Source organism: Eptatretus burgeri, chromosome 1 (genome assembly GCF_056783735.1).
Source record: "Eptatretus burgeri isolate ZD-2024b chromosome 1, Ebu_testis_v1, whole genome shotgun sequence".
Lineage (NCBI taxonomy): Eukaryota > Metazoa > Chordata > Myxini > Myxiniformes > Myxinidae > Eptatretus > Eptatretus burgeri.
In genome coordinates this window covers 25,819,197-25,841,423 of record NC_140961.1, presented here as the reverse complement: position 1 = coordinate 25,841,423, position 22,227 = coordinate 25,819,197, and the positions used below count along the sequence as shown (strand labels likewise).

Below are 22,227 nucleotides of genomic sequence, written 5' to 3'. Positions count from 1 at the left end.
CTGTTGAAGTACTTTGGGTGAAAGAAGCTGTCATTGCAGCTGAAACTAGAAGGGCACTCAGAAGAGTGCATACCACCGCCACGCAATGCCTGATCCATGAAAACATATCAGGCCCATTACATTTTTGAGATATCGTGCTATATATCGTTTTTGGCCCGAACTCTCAATGGTGAAGAATCCCTTTTAAAATTATAGTAGCCGGATCCGGATCCGGATCTTCACCAAAATCTAATCAGTTCGTCCTTGTCAAACACCCAACCTGTCCACAAAATTTCATTGGATCCGTCCACAACTTTTTGAGATATCCTGTACATAAACAGACAGACAAACAGACAGAAAGGGGTGAAAACATCACCTCCTTCACATTCGGTGGTGGAGGTAACAAGGAAGGATCCAGTTCTCAGCATGGTACTTCATTTCACAAACAATGGGTGGAATGACAATCCAGAGGATGTAAGACTGGAACTTTCTGTGGAAGACAATATTGCAGTGTGGAATTCTCGTGTGGCTATTCCCACATCCCTTTGGCAGATTCTACTCACTGATTTACATTGAACATGAACATGATTTACAAGAAACCTTGAACATGCCCCAAAGTTCCGTCAAGGTCAACTCGTGTTTGCCCGGAATTTTGGAAAAGGTCCACGCTGGGTTCCTGGGACAGTCATTCAGGTCATTAGTCTGAGGAATTATGACGTTTTGCATGGAAGAGACAAAAAGAGCAACTACGTCCACGGGTTGCGACCACTCCATGTTCACAACCTGATGGTGCGATGGGCTTGCCGGACCAGCTACCAGCGTCGCCTTCTGGATTCCGGTATCCAACTAGTTTTGCTGGAAGTGGGAGACGGGCAATACCTTTTCAAGTTGCACTCCCTGTTGATCAAAGTTTTCCTTTTGATGACCCCATGCCTTCTCCACCAGTTGATCAATCTGGGCCCCTCAACCTGTTTGTTGAGGAACACATGTCTTATCCGTCATCTAGACAAACACCTCATCGGGTTGACGGGGCCAGGAGATTTCCGGTGCGAGAAAGGAAGAAAACTCAAAAACGAATCGACCAATGCTAAACCTGTGTATATGCCAACAAACTGTTAAATGACAAATTGTCTCTCTGGTCTCCTATAATGATATATAATGATAACACCGTACAACTGAGTTACTTTTAGGCTGGCTAGCAAACTGATAAACTTCCCAGTCAGGAACTCTAGTATGCATGATGTGACTTATTACCAGGAATGGCTTTTAAGGACTGAATTATAGACTAGATAAAAGGGGAAAAAAACAATTCAGTTAAGTTAAGTACTGAGACCCCTAATTATATATTAAACCACATATTTCCATTAAGTTTTAAAAAGGGGACAGGTGCTGTGTCTGATGAATGCTTTAGCACTACCTGATCTGCTTTGTATACAAGTTGATGACGTGGTATTGTGGGGGGGCATGGAGGCTCAGCGCTTGTGCATTGATGAGATTAAACCCGCCTGCTTCGAGTACTTGTGGTGATTCATGAGTCCACAGACGTAACAATTAGCAGTAGACATAAACCTCCGGGAGCATGTGAAGCAGTGCTTCGTTGCCTATACACTGCCCAAAGAAAGAGAGGGTTTTTCCACGGAACTCTGTTCCACAGGTCCCTCATAGTGCATTAGAAAGGAGGTTGTTATGAGGGGATATGATTAAGATGTTTGAAAGAATGAAGGGCATCGAGTAAATAAGTGCAAAATAGTTCTTCAGCACAAATTACAGTGATAGTGTTACGAATCTGGAAGCCTTGTGCACACAGACATTCAGGTCCCCATAGCTCAGTTATTTCGATAAGTAAATGTGGATAGATAGCTCCCTTTCCCTTGTCTAATGGGTAATTAAATGTTCACGAGCCAAATCCGCGCTCTGCGCGAAGTTTCGAAAGTGAGGGTTCGTTAGGATGTCAATATATCCGGTGTTCACAATGTGATTTATCAGGTGCAACTTTATATACAATGTTTCTTGTTACATTTTTTGTGTCAAATTCACCTTCTGAGGTAGTCAGCATTTTCAGAAGAGGGTTTTACATTGCAGACGCTGTTTTCTCGGAGTGGCATTACACCTCTCAGCGGTGACGGTCTGTCGACGACAGACGTAATGACGTCAGCGAATGACCGATGATGTCATGACGTCATTACGCCTCTCAGCGGTGACGTCACACGTCGCCATGCAAACGAATGTAAAAATTAGAAAATCGCCAAAAATTCCCAAACCTGTCTGTCTGGCGCGATCTTACATAGCCCATGCTATACATTAAACCACAGAGCACCTGCATGCCGAAAGTGGCGACAATCCATTCTGCAGTTTCGGAGGCAAAATGTCAAATTACGCGCAGACGTCAACAGAAATAATATATAGGATGCGCTGCGGAGTAATTTTGATAGTTAGGGTTTTTATTATTATATCCATAAATTTTCTACAACAACACTAGCATCACCCTCACCTTCACCTCGCTCTCGACTTTGATCGCATCTCGCTGGTGCCTGGTTCGTCTGACCACTTCTCGAGGATGTTTTCTGGGCTCTGCTCGTCCCGCCGCTGGCACTGGTTCGTCTGCTCGTCTCTCGCTGGCGCCTGGTTCTTCTGACCGATTCTCGAGGATGTTTTCTGGGCTCTGCTCGTCCCGCCACTGGCACCTGGTTCGTCTGCTCGTCTCTCGCTGGCGCCTGGTTCTTCTGACCGCATCTCGACGCTGGCCTGGTTCGCTCGTCTCAGCCAGACCGCACGAGGCGGGAAGGTCCATGTCCTTCTGGGTATCTGTGTGTGTGTCTGTCTGTGGGCCCGTCTGTAAGTAGAAATTGTTTAAGTGCTCTTTGCTGTACATACTTGCATCTCTTATAGTCGGATAATTCTGCTCTTATGTGTTCCTTCCCCACCTATTGTAAATAAATACCCATGTGTTAAATGTATCAGCTCGTTTTTGTGTTTTCTTCATTGGTTTAGCACGGTACGTGTTGGGAAATTTGGGGAAGCGGCAAATTGTACATTTGGACCGACGGGACTTCGTAACCATCCGCTCGGGTTACGCACGGGTCGAGCACGCATACGGCTCATCCCGTACGAGTTCCGTCAAGGGTGTGGATCCTCGGTAGATCGCCACGTGGGCCTCTAGGTATTTTGAAGTTTGGCAAATAACTCTGTACCATGTGGTTGATTTCTTGACGATTCACGGTCCTGTAAGGGACCCGTAACTCTTGGAGTTTTCCGAAAGGTACGATCTTGATTCCGGGTGTTCAGAAGAGTCGACCCTACTGCTCCACCTAGCGGTCGTGCTCGCAACCGATGCCCGGCTCCACAACAATAGTACCAGGGGCCATGACCTGAGAGTAAGGAAGTGGAGAGTGAAGATGGTAGTAAGGCAGGGCTCTTTTACTCAGAGGGTAGTTAATACCTGGAATGGTCTCCCTGGAAAGGTAGTGGCAGCAGAAACAGTCGATACTTTGAATTGGAATTAGATAGGTAGCTGGAAGTTCTGGAGATAGAGGGGTATGGGGATGTTGGCAGGACTTTTAAGTAACTTAAGTATTGACGAGTAAAAAAAAAATGACCGTTTTTACAGCCATTTTTCCCTGCTGTGCAGGGGTTTGGCTTTTTCTTGAGGCAATGTTTTATGGCCGGATGCCCTTCCTGACGCCAACCCTGGTCGCCTCTTACGACACACAGGGATATGGTACACCTATTCTAACCGGGGCATACACCGGGACCAGTACACTGGCACTCATTTCGCCGACCTCAGAAGGATGACAGGCTGAGTCAACCCCCTGGTGTTAATTCAGCAGCCAACGGGGCTTGAACTCAGGACCCTGGGATCCCAAGCCACCATCCTAACCACTAAGCCAACACCAGGCTTACTAAGTATTGACGAGTGATTGTGTGAATCTGTTTGGAGTGGCATGTCTGTGAAGGTCTCGTTAAGGGATAGTGTGTGGTTGCTGTTATATATTGTTCACCCAAAAATAACCTTCACCCACCTCCCCAACCTCCCTTGAAAAAGTGGGAAAAAAATTAAATTAAATTTAAAAAATTGCAATTAAAAATAAATATATTTCCCCATTTTTATTTTAGCACCCTTGGGATATCCCTGATTGTGCCGCATTGTTCTCATCACCACTCCTCCCCTCTTTTCCCCAATGGAATTACCTCGTTTGGACGAATATATTTGGTCTGGTGTTGGTGTGGTGCAGGCATGATGGGCCGAATTCCCTCCTCCTGTGTCCAGTTTCCTTGTTATTCCTCGTTTGTTATTCTTCTTCTTCTCCTTTGTCTTCTTCTTCTTTATCATTGGCAAACCTCTCTTTGCTCTTCTTGCATGTTCTCCTCCCTCAGCACTCCACCCCTCCCACCATCCATCAAGCAAGATGTATGGGAAACCCGTGAATGAAGCTCTGATGAAATCTTCCTGTGAGTGGCAGAATTCTGCCAATGCAATGCCACAGGAAAGATGGTTGCCTCAACTCCATTGTCTGCACCCAAAGGCACTCGGAAGATAACTGAGTGCCCTCTGGTAATATTAACCAGATCAAAACACAAACTGAAGATTACAGCCAAAGAACATTTTGTCAACAACCCCCCCCCCCCACCAGAGTGATAGCCTTGCCGTGCATTCCTGACCTAGTGTCCAGAGGACCGATGGCCTGCTTTATCTGCAGCTCGGGTGTTTGGCGAACCACAAGCGATCTTTCTAAACATCCCTTAATGATGGCACCAGGCATGTTGATAATTGCCTTACGTCACCTCCGCCTGTACCCGTTTCATTATTCGTGGCCATCTCTCTTGCAGAGTCAGAGTGACTTTCAGAAGGTCATTGTTTGTCTCCAATTCTGGAGGGCCTGAAATTTAAATAATGGCTGAGCTAGTGTTGCATTGGCTGTGAATATATCCGATATTAGAGCTGTGAATAAGATTGGCATGACATGTATTTTAAAACTGTTCTGGTTACAAGATAAGTGTAAGATTCGATTGTACACCTACGTGCAATTCAATGACTATGCCCGACTACACTCTTCTCTCTTTAATGCCAAGATGTTCTCAAGCAAAGCTTTCTACTTTACACACATTACGATGCACACCATATATAAGAGGAGAATTAAGATACAAGCGCTCAATACATTCTTTTATTTTATTACTGCACATACATAGCTATTATTTTTGGTTATTTCAACGCAGGGTTGAATTTTAGACCGATGTTTTGGCAGGTTCAAGACTTGAAAGAGATCATTGCACATTAATTACATCAAAGGCATTTCGTTGGCCAATTGGAATTGAAATAATTCACGAGAATAATTCAACACTCCCAGTTTTACTTTCACTGGACAAACATAATTACATAGAGGATCAAAAGCTCTTTGGATGATATCGCGGTGCTGTGGAACCTGCACCGCTGTTTGTCGTGTCTGTGCTGGCGCACGGTGCTCGTAGGCCTTGTGATGGTGCGCATCCAATATGTTTGCATTACATTTGCTCTACTCTCGAAAAATGTAAAATAAAGACTATATCTGCGTACTCTACGTTGATTGTACCATATCTGAGAAATGCTATTAATACCAAAAAAACAAGAGCTTAAAGGCAAAATGTAGCTTACTTTATCCAATCCAATGTAATGGAAGATAGATAACAAGTAGCCTTGAGTGTTAGTGTGAGACACACACACAAACACACTCTTGCTTCTTGAATACAAGGTCACTAAAGCCTTTGTACCTCGTCGTCGTGTCTTCAACCAAAGGTTGAAATGTACACAGCATATTGAAGGCGCATTTCTCTTCAAGCTCTGCAAGTATAGAATGTTACCAACGGCCTTGTATTTAGGTCAGTCTGATAATTGCAACACGTGGATTTATCAACTTAACATGTTTGTTTCAAATTACATACTTCCCTATTACTTGAAGTTTTGTAAAAAGATTTTCTACAAAGGGTGGTTAAAAGCTTTGAGAAAGACGTAAACTGTTAGATTTTGTAGGCAGTTATTTTTCCCTCTCCACCACACATGAGCAGGAGTCTGGGTTTTACAATCGCTTGTGTGTCTGTCTGTCTGTCCAGACCATAACCTTCTGTTTTTTGGTTGTTGTTTTTTTACATTTGAGCTGTTGTCATGAAATTTCGAAACAAACCTTTATTCTGAGAATACGCTGAAAATAATTTATAATTTGGTGGAAATGTGAAAGGGCAAAATCATAGTGACTATAAATAGCACTTATTGGCCTCGACGCAGCGCATCAAGTGTGAGATGACTGTTTTTAAAAATAATTTTTGTGTTTTATCTATTTATTTACCATTGAGCTTCAGGACAAAATATTTTTTTTACCAGTTGACCTTTTGTTATGAAATCATCACCAAACCTTTATTACGAGAATATGGAGAACACAAACGAATAATATGTATAATTTTTTTTGAACTGTCGTTTAAGGCGAGTTTAGTTCGAGTACAAAGCAGATGCACACTGGCTAATTTGCATTTCAAAATGCTTTCTGGTCCTAACTATATTTTAATAAATACATACATTTATTGAAAAAAAAAATTAAATTCTTCTGATTCATGCTGATTTGTTTGATGTTCCAATCTGATGTTGGGATCTCAGATTAAATCCCACATAATGTGTTCATCTCTACATTGTCTACTAATGTGCTTGCAATGTATATAGGAGGACAATGATGTCTGACTAATGTTCTTGTCCGACATAAAATATATGTTTCAGATGTTCCTTGAGCCTTCGATTACTGTGAGTTAGCAGCAGGGGAGTGGGAATTATCCGGTCTCCAAATAATTCATCATTCACAAACCTGGTGTCACAAAGCCGAGATCTCCACAGGGAATTGCTATGGATATGATGTGAAAGTATTACCACCCTAAATGGGGCAACTTGTATGAAAATAATTACTCTGGGCGAGTTTGGGATTGCAAAATGAGTGGTTTAATGACCAACCTCTGATACCTGGCATCCTTTTATTAAATTTGTCAAGGATGGCAAATATTATTTTCATTTCAACCTGGGTATAAATAACGAAATGGATAGAGACTGAAGTGAACATGTGATTAGCATTATTTCCTTATATATTATGGTATTGTAAAAACATGATATACTGTATTTCATTTTCATTATGTGACCAAGCTACAACAGGAGTGGTGGGTGGTCCATTTCATTGTCCATTACCCCATGCACATAGCGCAAAGCAAGGTGAAGCGATTGGCTCACCCTGTCTGTCTATCTGACAGACGTCAGTCTATGATTGAGGAATGACTTCATTTCAATTGAATGTTAAATTTGGAACACTGTAGAACACGAATCGGAAAATGATTTGGAACACGAACCGGCAGTTTAGCAGTACTTTGGCTCTGAATTTGGCAAATTGTACAGAATCTCATCCCAAGTGCGCATGCACACAGAACAAGGTTTGTTTTTTTCACTCTGTCTGCCTGTCTGGTCATCAAACAAAATTGAAAATTATTCCAAACAGGAATATTACTGTTTTTTATGGACGTCATAAATGACACAAACAACAGGAACGGAAAAGTAATTTAACATATTAAACCAAGTGGTGCAAAAGATGGTGCATCAATGGCAGTAAACTTCCGATTCAATGCTTTGTTTTGTTTTGTTTTTTTCTCCAGCCTTTAAAACTTTTATCTTATTTCAATTGAATGATATCTTTGAACACTAAAGAACACAAATCGCCTTATTTGCACTTCCAAAAACCTCCAGTTTAGTCGCACTTTTGCAAAACTTCACACCATCTTGACCAATGAAATTTGCCACGCTCTGAGGACGGAGGAACTTTGAGATTCAGACAAAAATGACGGTTCGTGCTTGGAAATGCCAACCAAGAGTTGAAAAGACCCTTCCCATGTCCTCTTTCTCAAGACTGTGCCAGATAAGGTATTCTATGAACTTTCTAGTTGGTAAAAGTGTCAATTCGTGTTTGTGTATTTTACATCTAGTGGAGATGAGTACAGTTGCAGCGAGAGGGAAACTTCAAAGGGTCAAAGGGTCAGAATATGAAACTTTCTTGGTGATTTATTTAGAGAAGAAAAAAAAAGCTTAGGCCAATTTTACCCTCATACTAGCTGTGTGCAGATCAGATGTATGTATTTCTGTCAAATGTAGCTACAAATACTTTATTCGTTTATCTTTTTTCTCTCCGGTGTCCTTTGCCTTTATTCTGTTTTGACCGATGCTTACCTCATCCATTTTCATAGTGGAGGTTCAGGAATATTTTTACATGCCACTCACTATTAGCGAAAAAGCTGTTGTCTTAATTATTGTCTGATTCATTAATTATATTGTAAATAGTGGATACAACCACCAATGTGAGGTGATGGGATGGAGTACCTTTTGATAGGATGGGAGAGCCATAGATCAACAACATTAACAACAACAGAATCCCATGTGAATGGAATCAATGCAGACAACAACAACAACAATCTCATGAGAGTTGGGATTAAAGTGCCAACAACCGTTATTCTGTGACGTCATCCGGCAGAAATAACATTTTGACAAAATTCGACTTTGGACTGGGCCAAATGGAATAAAAGTTAGAAGTAAATTTAGTCATCAAAAACAGAATTGTAAGGCACCAACAATAGTTTTGAAATAAGAAATATTGACTATAGTTGGAAGAAAAAAAAATGAGGATTGAAAAATTATGCAACAAATAAAATGAGGATGTCATGAGATTGTTTTGTAAGCGGGGTTAATGCTGCGTACTGTTGCACTGAGAATAAGTGCTGATTTCGAACTTATTTGTAATCATCCTTTATGTAATTTGGTGTGTGTGTGTGTGTGTGTGTGTGTGTGTGTGTGTGTGTGTGTGTGTGTGTGTGTGTGTGTGTGTGTGTGTGTGTGTGTGTGTGTGTGTGTGTGTGTGTGTGTGTGTGTGTGTGTCGTCGGTTGTTATCTCCATTTGCAGGTTTGAGGAGATGGAATGAAGTCCTCCCAGGACTCAAAGTATCCACCTTCACTTCGGTAAGGGATCACAGTTCATGAACCGAGCTGTTCAACTTTGTTGTTCTCAGAGTTTTGTTTTCCGAGGGCTCTTTTCAGGATCATCACCGAACCCCGGACGGCTCCAATTGTAGTTCATTTGTGGTAATATTTCCGGGGATGTTTTTCAAAATCTCATTGAGGTTCTTCTTCATTATTCCTGTTGCTCTAGTTATCACTGGTGCAATTTTGATGCTCTTCAGCTTCCAAGATCTCTTGATCTCATTTTTGAGGTGACTGGTATTTGGTCATTTTCTTCTTTGCTGCATTATTTAAGCTGAAATCACTGGGTACTGATATCTCAATCAGCAATGCTGTCTTTTCCTTTTTGTTTCTGAAAACGATGAGAACGATCCATATTTTGTTTCGCCACAATACGATGTCACTTCTGTAAATCAATAATTATGCATGTCTTGTAGTGTGTGCATATGAGCACGTTAATTTTCTAAAGCTAATTTGAATCTTCAAAGTGTGCCCAAATGGCATGTAAGTGGCAAAAGCGATTTCATATTACATGTACCTCCCAATAGGTTTCACCGTTATACCATTTGCAAAACCCAACTTGTGTTGGCGTCACTGGAAAAACCTGGTTCAGCACGAAGATTATAGCAATATCTGTGTTCTTTCAATTTTGGCAGCTATGTATACAAGCATCCAGGCCTGATAGAGGCTGTTTCTTCCTGCCAGTCTGGCAGCTTTGTTGAGCTGTATTGATAATGGGTGGCAGAAGAGACAGGCTGCAATCAAAGTCTGGCTTGGAGCTGGCCAAGCCATCGTTTGTGAATTTTCTGGTGGGAATAATGAGCATGAAGAGTGGATTTTTGGGAGTGGGGTGGGGGTGGAGGCTCAGGAACATTGGGGATGAGAGCAATTAGTGTATCCTTATGTGAATTGATGCGTTTTCCTCTGCAAGAAATATGCTTTAAATAACAAAAATAATAATAATTAATCTTCCTCATAAACATTCCTCTGATACCAAGACATGATCTGCTTTTGCCATGTACTCTGTTTGGCACTAATTTATTATGAAGTGTAGAGAAAATAAGGCATGATGAACACCCAATTCTACGTATGAAAGAGAATGGCACTCAGTATAGAGCACATATCTCCGCCAGGCTGAACAGTTTACGTTGTATATCCCGCTGATAGTCTGGATCTGGATCCATACCTGAACCATAATCGAATTGGCTCGTTCTTGTCACCAAACCCACTCATGGGCTTGGGATCCTAGGATCCTGAGTACAAATCCCACTCAGCTGTTGAATTAATACCAGGTGGGGTTGACTCTGCCTGTCATCTTTTCGAGGTCGGCAAAAAAGAGTGCCAGCATGCTGGTATACTCTGTTGGAGTGACGACCTGTCCAGGATTGTACCCAATAGCCAAGGAGACTGCTTAGGCAGCAGCAATGCTCTACACAGAGTATGGTCCCAATGGAGGGATGGATGGAACCCACTCATCCACCAAGTTTCGTCCGAATCCATACATAACTTTTTGAGATATCGTGCTATATATCGTTTTTGGTTCCATCTCCCAAATGGTGAAGGATCACTTTTAAAATTCTAGTATCCACATCCAGATTTGGATGTTTGTCAAAATCGAATCATTTCATCCTTGTCACACACCCGACCTCTCCACCAAATTTCATCCGAATCCATCCACACACATTTTGAGATATCTTATTCACTGACCAACCACAGGGGTGAAAACTTAACCCCTGCCCACCTTCGGTGGCAGAGTTAATGAGTTTACTTGATATGTAATGATATGGATGAAACACTTATTTAACTAATCATGAATGAAATCAACATGATGTTGGTTGAGATATACTATCTACCCAGGGAAACAAGAAACAGACGTTTGGACCTTAACCCTTTGTCGGAGCAACAGAGGAACCTCAACTTCTACTTGCTTCCCATGGCAGTTGGCATACCTTATTGAACCTCCTGTTGATTTCATCAGGCGTTCTACCTGTCCACCGACGCACATCAACCCTGAGACTTCACCAGTTAGTTATTCTTTTTTATTTAACGAATACTTACCTGAGTACAAATTTATTTCACCTTTTCGTTTTACAAATCAATTAGCAACTGATGCAATATGAATATGTCCTTTCGTTGGTGCTGTGGAGCAGGATATCCAATTGTGCTGTTTTAGCAGATTTTGTCCAAGACAAGGGTGTTGAGATAGCACACTTACCATTGAGTTGTCTAGCCTGGATTTTCATTGTCAGCCTGACTATAAACTGTCAGATTGGTGCTTTGCAGGTAGAATGTTACATTACTAATTGTGCTGTCACTTGGAGTCCCTTGGATGGACGTTAAGCTGGGTGTCCTTTCTGCTCTTATTATTTGGTGGAAGTTAAATAATTATCCATGGTGTCTTTTGGGTAGAGTTAAGCAAGTTATTGCCATGTCCTTAACAAAGTACTCATTCCTGCCCAAATAACCTTCAGTCGAACGTCAGGCTTGCCAGCTGGTTCGTGAAAGAGTTGGGACAATAACTTTCCCTGGCCAACACCAAAATAAGGTGTAAATAATCGGGGCTGTTAAAAAAAGTAGTAGTAGTAGTAGTAACAGTAGTAGTAGTGCTTTTGTTAGAATTGCCACAATTCTATTTAATGTCACTCACTTTCCTCATCTCTTCTAGTCCTTGTCCAGGGTTGTGGTGGGCAATATGGAGCATTTTAAAAGAGAAAGAACTACCAAGACAGGAGAGGTAAAAGATCACCAAAAAACAAAATAACACATTTATACAAATATGAGCCAAGTATCTTGTGGGGAAATACTACAAAGGGCATCATTTATGGTCCAGGTTTCTTTAAGCTTTTTAACAGTTACAATATTCTGCTGCCTTATACTCTGCAACAATGTGTGAGCGTATTAAGGCCTTCAGGCCTACAGAACTGTGTTCCACTACATTTCTCTCAATTTTTGCCTTCCTGGTTTTATATACTGCCATTTTTCCACATGTAAAAATAAAGTTAACTACAACTGCAACTTTATAACTGCTGGCAGTGATGACTGGGTACCCAGACGTCTGCATTTGATACAACATGAGACTTACTGCAGATGATAGTTGCAAAGTTTCGCTTTGATAGGATAAGTGGTTCCAGAGAAAACATTATTTAATAGTGATACAAATACAGGCCTGCTGCTTCGAGACAGCGTGGGACATACGAGTGACGAACTGGATAGCACAAAGTGTTCAATCTAGTTATTATGGATGCAGTTAGCCCTTTTTCCTGGGGACATTGTTGGTATCAATTGAATTGCTATTCCTGTACCCTCAAACGCATGCAGGTGCAGCCAAGTGAGCCTTCTGGAAAAAAACAAATCTAAAAGCTCTCAGATTCAAATAATTAAATAATTATGGCTGCCAAACTGCATGGCTGATCAAGTTGATATTTTAAACCGGTTTCCCATGTCGACTAGATTACAAATGTGAAGTTTGGCATATATAGAAGCAGTGGTTCCAGAGTAAACATTAATTAATATTTATCCTTCAATCCAACATGGCTGCCAAACCATGTGACCTATCAATTAGAAATTAACAAACTTATATTCACTGCTTCTGGGCAATATGTTTCTGAAGTTTCCCCTTGATCTGTCCAGCCGTTCTGGAGAAGATGTTTGGCGGTTTTAGGGTAAATTCAATATGGCCGCCAAACCATGTGACCTATCAATTAGAAATTAACAAACTTGTGAAAGGATGTCTTGGGGAAAGTGTGTGTGAATTTTTGCCTCAATCTGTCCAACCGTTCTGGAGAAGAGGATTTTCAAAATTTATTAATTTTCAATCCAAGATGGCTGACGAACCATGTGACCTATGACATCACAAATTTATATTCTGCTTCCAATCGTGTAGTGGAACACGTGTGTGAAGTTTCGTGTTAATCGGAAAAGGTGCGGTTTTCTATCCAAGACGGCCGCCAAACCATGTGACTTGTGACATCATAATTTTTACCGTATATGCTGGCATGGCGGTAGATTACAGTTGCCAAGTTTCGCTTTGATAGGTTCTGGGGTTCCAGAGAAAACATTATTTAATATTTTCTTTAATCCAACATGGCTGCCAAACCATGTGACATATCAATTCGAAATTAACAAACTTATATTCACTAAGCGTGTGCAATACGTTTGTAAAGTTTCCCCTTGATCTGACCAGCCATTCTGGAGAAGAAGATGTTTGAAGGTTTGAGGGTAAATTCAATATGGCCACCAAACCATGTGACCTATCAATTAGAAATTAACAAACTTGTGAAAGGATGTCTTGGGGAAAGTGTATGTGAAACTTTTCATCAATCTGTCCAGCCGTTCTGGAGAAGATTTTTAAAATCCATTAATTTTCAATCCAAGATGGCTGAAGAACCATGTGACCTATGACATCATAAATTTACATTCTGCTTCCTATCTGGACTGGAACAAGTGTGTGAAGTTTCGTGTAAATCGGATAAGGTGTGTTTTTCTATCCAAGATGGCCACCAAACCATGTGACTTCTGATGTCATAATTTGTTACCATGTATGTAGACCTGATGGAAGATGGCAGTTGCAAATTTTTGCTTCGAAAACTTCGCTTCGCTATTCATATTGTAAAAAAATTTAAGCAGTTCCAGAGTAAACATTATTTAATATTTTTCTTAAATCCAACATGGCTGCCAAACCATGTGACCTATCAATTATTCATTAACAAACTTATATCCCCTAAGCGTGCAGAGTAGACTTGTGAAGTTTTCCCTTGATCTGACCAGCCGTTCTGGAGAAGAGGATCTTTGAAGGTTTTAGGGTAAATTCAAGATAGCCGCCAAAAACCATGTGACCTATCAATAAGAAATTAACAAACTTGTAAAAGGATGTCATGGAGAATGTATGTGTGAAGGTTCGCCTCAATCTGTCCAGCCGTTCTGGAGAAGAAGATTAAAAAAAAAAGATTTCAAAACAATTGATGGCTGCCGAACCACGTCACCGATGACGTCACAATAAAAATTTTTCTACGGTGAATCGATGTGTAGATGACGCTAAAGAATTTTCAGATTTTTCCCATGCAGCGCTCTACTTGACAAAATTTCACCGGCATAGCGCCTCACCGATGACGTCACGAAAAATCACCCGTGTTCCCCATAGGGAGCTTAGTAAAATGTATGAAGTGAAAAAAATTTCCATTGCACGTTTTCAGAGATACAGAGGTCCAAAGTTTATCGGTTTTTTTCAAGATGGCACCCGTACCATGTGATCTATGACGTCATAATTATCAACTAAGTATGCTATCAAAAAAGATACATACTATGGTGAAAATTTCGTGTCGATCGGACTTAGACGTTCCTGAGAAAATGGTTTTTAAAGCGAAAAAGGCCGCAAATTGCCGGCGGAAAAAGAAAAATAATAAATAAACAGAAGAAAAACAATAGGTTACCCAGTCCATTTGACTGGATACCCTAACAAGGAGATCTCATGACTTACGTTGTTTCTTTTCCGGATGCCCAATGATTAAAAGTTTTTGAGAGAAGTGAAGCCAGAAGTGTAAGAGCGGGTTTTTCATCAGAAAGAAAATTGGTTGAAGACGGTGGCATTGTTGGTATATGTGAATATCGTTTAGTAGTAGCAGCAGCAGCAGCTTTTTGCAGTGTCAGTGTCAGAAGATGAGATCTCAAAATCTACAAGGACCAATGATATGATGAATCTGGTGTAATCTAAAACTGGTGTAAGTTGTAACCTCTGATTTCTCAGGCTAGTGGGCCTTTTGTCAATATAATTGAAGGAAAGTTGCAATCCTTATGTGTTATTTAGTGGACTGTAGTGAAACCTAAGTCGATGATCATGTCCAAGGAAGATTTATTTTGTGAAGGAGATAAACCTGGGCAAATCCAACACCAAGAAAGTGGAAATACAGGCCTTTGACTGGAAGTTGAAAGCATAATTTAGATCCAAGATGGTTTTGACACCAGATATAATTCCAGCTATTCTGTCATGTGATCTGCTGAAAACATCCATCTCACAACAAAAGTTAATTATGGTTCAGTTATTTTTACTTTGTGAAGAGGGAGTTGATGTGGCCCGTGAAATAAAACAACCGCTCATTTTGCAGAGTGCGCACATCATCAGTGTTTTAAAAAGTTGTTATTTATTGTTTTCAGGAATGCTACACTGCGTCTGATTGATGGTTGGAAATGTGCTTACATAGTAGCCAAGAAGGGAGGAGGTGAAACAGGAACAAGAATGGTGGAAGAATGGGAATAAGTTGGAGGATAAGAAGAATGAGGGATGAGTAAACAGAAAACGATTCACCACAACTCATTAGAGAAGTGTGTAGGACCTCAATTACATCTATGAAAGAGTGGAAGAGGAGAAATTGTAAGATATGAATCAAGAAAGGGATGGATGTAAAAGCTTCTTGTTTTTTTTTTTCAAAGAAATTTCATGAAAGGGATCAAGGGAAAGGGATGAAAGCAGGTTGGAAAAATGAGAAAGAAAGAGGTGAACATTGGGTGAGGAAAAAAATAGGAAGATAGTTGTTGTTTTTGTAGCTGTATAGTTCCAGGCAGTTCTCTCAAACAGGGTTGCGGCACTGAGACAGCCGATCAATCTCCCAGGAGCAACCAAGAGAGAGAGAGAGAGAGAGAGAGAGAGAGAGAGAGAGAGAGAGAGAGAGAGAGAGAGAGAGAGAGAGAGAGAGAGAGAGAGAGAGAGAGAGAGAGAGAGAGAGAGAGAGAGAGAGAGAGAGAGAGAGAGAGAGAGAGAGAGAGAGAGAGAGAGAGAGAGAGAGAGAGAGAGAGAGAGAGAGAGAGAGAGAGAGAGAGAGAGAGAGAGAGAGAGAGAGAGAGAGAGAGAGAGAGAGAGAGAGAGAGAGAGAGAGAGAGAGAGAGAGAGAGAGAGAGAGAGATAGAGATAGAGATAGAGATAGAGAGATAGAGATAGAGATAGAGATAGAGATAGAGACCAAGACAAGAGGGAGTGGGATGGTCCATGGGGACCAAATGGTGCTCTGACCGTGTGCGTGCTGCCCTAACGAATCCCAGGAGATTTGTCCCCCAACCTGCTTTGGGGAAAACCCCATGAAGGGTCATCCCCGATAGTTGCGAGGGAGACAATAAAAGAGAACAGTGGAATCAGGAAAGTATTATCCATGGAGCAAAAGGGGTTTCCTTTATCGTATTATACAGAGGAAGAAAAATAATTGTATTTGAGGGACAGTTATGTTCTGTTCTAGCTAATTCACCAGCCGAAACATTGTGCACCAAGAAATTGTGTTTTTTTTTAAAGAAAAAAAACGTAACATGGAAATCCAACTAACTAACTAACGTAACCAATCTTCTTGAGCAGTTCCAGCAGCCGATTCCGAACATACTTGACTGAGGAAAGAACGTTTAGATGAAATGATGCACGATAAGTTAGTATCCAACTATATTAATTATTTATTTAAAGTGACAGATGTTCAAAAAAGTGAAGTAAGAAAAATATATAAATTATTGGTCAGGTTTTCCACATTTCGAAATTTCTCAACTGTACTGGAATTTGTTTAAAATTTCTGATAAGCGTAAAATTTTTCATATTTAAAAATGTTGGGTGTCATTTGAAAGCTAAATATATACCCTTTTCAATGATACGCATCAGCTTAAGACGTATACTTGAAAACTGAATGCAGAAGAGGGATTTGGCCCAAACATCTTAATGTACACAAGCAGGACATGGGTGCATGTCAACAATGAGCAAACGAGGACCTCGCAACATAAGGCATGCAACGTTCGCATTGTTTTTCATCAGTTGACCAAAAAGAACACGTATAATTAAATCCACGCATGAGGAGTTATTTGGCCGAAGGACACTGATTCATCCCATGTGGCTGCTAACTATCGGGGTATTTTGAGATGATTGTGGAGTTATCGAAATGTGCAGCAGTGCTCATATACCTGAATAATTAATTCATGCACTTGCATGTTTTTGGTTTGATTAAAAATATAAAGGTATACGCTTTGCAATTATATGTAACATGTGAAGGAATAGTCATGTCAAATGACTATTTCAATCAATCTTATTCAATATTTACAATCAAATCAAATTTCATTTCAATATTTACATTCAATTTTCAATATTTACAATCAAATCAAAAGGAATAGTCATGTCAATGAATAGTTGAGGAAGTTAAATGCACATACTCCAAAAAAGTGAAGGCTAAAAATGACGGAGTTGTAAGACCCAAAATATTTCCTTGTAAACATCATTCTTTCATTCAATAAACCGGGAGGAACGCACATATACCAAAGAAGTTGAATAATGAGGATGGGGGCGGGGGTGTCTATTTGTTTCCTCATGCAGCCCACATGCCTGGTGTTGGCTTAATGGTTTAGGTGGTGGGCTTGGGATCCTCAGATCCTGAGTTCAAATATCACTCAGCTGTTGAATTAATACCAGGTGGGATTGAGTGCCTGTCATCCTTCTGAGGTCGGCAAAATGAGTGCCTGTGTTGGAGTGAGTGCCTTGCTGGTGTCCTGTGTTGGAGTGAGTGCCTTGCTGGTGTCCTGTGTTGGAGTGGCGACCCGTCCAGGATTCTGCCCAACAGCCAAGGAGACTGCGAAGCGAGCACCAATGCTCTGCACAGAGTATGGTCCCGATGGATGGATGGATGGATGCAGCCCACGACCTACTTTTTTCAAAATTGTGAATATTGTTACAAGTTTGATGGGTGGAGGTCGTGAGGGGAGTTTCTCGGACCCACTTCCCAGCAAGTGACCCTGAAGCCGATGAGCCGCAGATAACTCCGTGGTACCTGCAGTCTGAAACGCTTAATTTAGGTTGGGTCCAGTGTCCAAATCCCACTTTACGTTCCCATCAAATTAATCACCCCGGATAAGGACTCGGCTTCCCAATGCCCCCTGCTGTCAATCAACAATGGCTGAGCGATACCCTAAGTGGGACGTTGGCTAATCTCTGACGTTGGCATGTAGGGAGAGAAGTTAGATCTGAGGAGAATCACTGTTGAGTCTCATGATGCTCAAGAGTTTGTGGTTGGTTTTAACGAAGTCAGCATTGGAGGTATTGTCAGTGAGGAGGTGGTAACTACGCCTGGAAGCCTGCATCTCCACGCCCATTCCGCTTCATCCTCTGCGCTCAGCACTTGGCATGGCCAACCTCAGACTCTCCACTCAATCACCACCTCCACTCGACCGACCAACCAACTCTGAGACTGCTTTTGCTGTACTTCTCCACTGAACTCTCCAGAACTGAACTGACACTCAGAACTCTCAGAACTGAACTCTCTCGGAGAACTTCGGAACTGAGCCCTCACACTAACAAAACTCACTCCAAACTGCTTTGCCAGCCATCTTATCACCCACGTTCCTGTCATATCTCATGCACATGATCCAGTCAATGCAATTGGCTGCAGGAACGTGGTGGGCAGGGCTGCTGGTAGCTTGGTAGCGTGGAAAGGACATGGTGAGCGGAAAGGCCGTACAGTGCGTCTGATGTTCATGTCAGCGCCAAACCATGCCTGCACATGCTGCGATTGAAGTGCTGCTGAAAGGGATTATGTCACTACTGAAACAGATCTATTATATTGGATCAAGTGTCGTGGTGTGGGTTGTGAAGTGAATGTTGTGCAAGGTTTGAGTCTGTAAAGTGTTTAAAAGTGCTTGAGAATGGAGTTTGAGAATAAAGGTTTGAGACTACCTGTTTAAGAATGAGGTATGAGAATGGAGTTGGATAATGCGGAAGAGAACAACAGGGATAATTCTCACTACAATGACAACGCATCTTTTCCTTCCACTAATACGAGGGGGAGGGGTAATTTAGCTCAACAAAATTGCTGCAGCTATAACTTCACTTGGGAACCCTTATGTGTTGAATCTGTCTCCCCTGTAACAATATCATCAATGGTGTGTATATATATATATATATATATATATATATATATATATATATATATATATATATATATATATATATATATATACATATATATATACACATATACATATATATATATATATATATATATATATATATATATATATATATATATATATATATACACATACACATATATATATACACATACATATATATATATATATACACATACATATATATATATATATACACATACATATATATATATATACACATACATATATATATATATACACATACATATATATATATATATATATATATATATATATATATATATATATATATACAGTATATATGTATATTATGGAGTACAGTGGTGCTCCATATTGAAGGATTATAGGGGGAAAAAATGGCCGCCCATTCAAATGTGTTTACAATAATGCATTTATAAACTACCGTAGAGTGAAGTCATAAGCATTTAAAAGCAATAACTTTTATTTTTGAGTGTTTTCTGAACTACGAAGAGTTAAAAAGATACCAGAATACATCGCTAAAGTTTTACATCAAGAGATGGCTAAAACGCCAATTTGTACTACTCCTGATTCTTCTTCTGCTTCTTTCCCTCTCAAAACAATGTAAAACTGTAGCCCAACCTACCTCAATAACTGCTGAAGATATGATAGTGATTCCAATGTGAGGAAGTTACGTTGTCTGAGGGCTAGTGCACGCACCCCAAAATTCAAAAATATATAAAACATTAATCGTTTTAGTAGGAAAAGAAATTGAACGTAAATGTGGAATCAACCAAAGCATGCCTGGATTGTGGGGGAGGGAGTGGAAGAATGTACTGTTGCGGTTCTGCAAAACCATATGCCTCTAAGGCACCCAACATACAGTGATCCCCACGCAGTTATTTTGTTCATCTTCATGCAGTCAGACCTTCCCCTGTCTAATGGGTTAACGGGACGAAGTGTGTTGTGTGGGTCTAATAGCTAGGTCTAATAATTATATCTCCATCTTCTTTTCAATCCTGATTTACATCCAACCCTTTCCTTTTATCCATGATACAAATCGAAGCAAGCACACATACACGATAACACACACCCACACAGCCCAATGAGAAAATACCACATGAACAAGTGCGCGCATGGCATGCCCTTTCATTCAAGTTTACAATTTTCAAGCACCAATTTACAACGACGTCTCACCTTGCTCAACTTTCGCTCTCCAAAAGCTCATCACCTCGACCACCAACATTTCCCGCACAAGGGAAAAATCATCACGTGCCTCTCTGCACCTCCGCATTGATACGGTTTGCCACCAAGCAGAGGCGTGCTGCACGGCCCAGGCTGCTCAGGCCGCATGGCACGGGGACGAGCCAGGCATGTTGGCAGCGCCGGCCTCGTCTCGCCGGGGATGCCCCGAATGGGCGTTTGGGAACGACGTGACCCTCATCCAGGCACCAGAACAGGGCAGGATGGGGGGGGGCAGGGGGTCGCATGGGGGGGAGGGGTTAGGGTGGTGCGAGGCTCTGGGTCTGTCACTCCGGATATGCGAATGGGACCACTTCTGGCCCCAGGAGCCTTGCAGGGTGGAGCCGGGACCCAATGAGGGAGCACAATTCGGGTGACAGCGCGTCGCTTCGTGTCATCACCCCACCCTTCCCCCGGGGCTTATAAAAGGCGAATTGTGAAGCTGTCCTCTCTCGCTCTCCCTCTCCCTCTCCCTCTCCCTCTCCCTCTCTCTCTCTCTCCCTCTCTCCCTCTCTCCCTCTCTCCCTCTCTCCCTCTGTCCCTCTCTCCCTCTCTCCCTCTCTCCCTCTCTCCCTCTCTCCCTCTCTCCCTCTCTCCCTCTCTCCCTCTCTCCCTCTCTCCCTCTCTCCCTCTCTCCCTCTCTCCCTCTCTCCCTCTCTCCCTCTCTCTCTCTCTCTCTCTCTCTCTCTCTCTCTCTCTCTCTCTCTCTCTCTCTCTCTCTCTCTCTCTCTCTCTCTCTCTCTCTCTCTCTCTCTCTCTCTCTCTCTCTCTCTCTCTCTCTCTCTCTCTCTCTCTCTCTCTCTCTCTCTCTCTCTCTCTCTCTCTCTCTCTCTCTCTCTCTCTCTCTCTCTCTCCCTCTCCCTCTCCCCCCCCCGCACTTCCTCACCTGCCTGCCTCACCCACTTGTCCGCCTGCCTCGCCCACTCCTTTGCCTCTCTGCTCCCTCTTTTCACTGCACCTCATTGTCTGCCTGTCACTGCATCTACACTCGGGGTTGGTGTGCGACAGACGTTCTTCTGGACCAGCGCAGAGCACACATTTTACGAGCCCCGGCGAAGTGATTAAGCAGGAGATAATGCGCCGACTCTTAAGGTGGGATCGTTCAAGCGGAGCGTCCCCCCAAAGCATACTGGGTTGAGCAGTCGGCCGGCCGCGCCAGGTATTAAGAGGCCATTAGTCCACATCTGCTGTCCTTCCTTCTGGCTAACTAATCTTCATCGGGTTTGTGTGTGTACGTGATGCCCCCTTGTCAATGCATAAGTTAAGACTGTAGAAGATATTACGGGATAAGCCTGCTCTATGTCTGCTTTTGTAAATTGCTTGTCTTTTGTCGCACCCTGCAAATTCCTTACTATCCCTGCTGTACAAAGTAATAACCCCATTCACTGTGCCACATTCCTTTCCTCACCTGATTGTGAATAAATGCTTTGTCTAGAAATGTTCCCAGCTCCTTTTTGTCTTTTCCTTCATTGGTCCAGCATGGTCCATATCCTAGCTTAGCCAGGACGTTATCCCCCAACGATCTGTTTCCAAGCCGGTACGTCCTTGGCAGTTACACTAAGCTGCATCTGATATGGTAAGGTGATCCAGTTTGAACAAGGCATTCCGAGGGCGTGTCCCCTGGTAATTAGATCATGTGACCACTTCAGGTAATCGGTTTCCAATATACGGAGGACCCTAAGTCACGCGGTTGAGTTATTGGTGTTCACGGTCGATTATCGACGTTACGTCAATCCACGTCACGGATTTATCCGTGTGTGACGGCCTGTGATTCCGGAGAGTCTGGTGGGAACCCAATGTAGCTTCCCCCCCCCCCCTCCACCACCGTGGTCTTCTCGCCCCGACCCCGGGTCCGCAACAGTACCATAAGCCAAATTTAATAACATAGGTGTATTTAATCCACACCAAAAGTACAAAATATAGAAAACATTAAGCATTTTATTGCTTTAAAAAATTGCAGAAACAAGAAGAAAAAAACATTATAAAAATGTAAAAACATAGAGGCATGACATCTCAAAAAAAAACAACCAAACAAGGTCGGAATATGCCTGGTGTTGGCTTAATGGTTAGGGTGGTGGGCTTGGGATGTGGACACTTATCCAACCAAGATATTCGAGTTGTGTGTT

General features: G+C 41.9%; 1 protein-coding gene across 1 annotated transcript in view; it reads left to right on the top strand.

Annotated features, from left to right (window-relative positions):
* The window catches only part of LOC147034059 (fibroblast growth factor receptor 2-like), a 297,765-nt gene that overhangs the window by 148,287 nt on the left and 127,251 nt on the right, over nucleotides 1-22,227 (top strand). The window contains exons 2-4 of the mRNA XM_085875924.1: nucleotides 8,928-8,983; nucleotides 10,841-11,007; nucleotides 11,649-11,717. The gene's annotated coding sequence lies outside the window, so the exon portion shown is untranslated. The remainder of the gene's footprint in view (nucleotides 1-8,927; nucleotides 8,984-10,840; nucleotides 11,008-11,648; nucleotides 11,718-22,227) is intronic.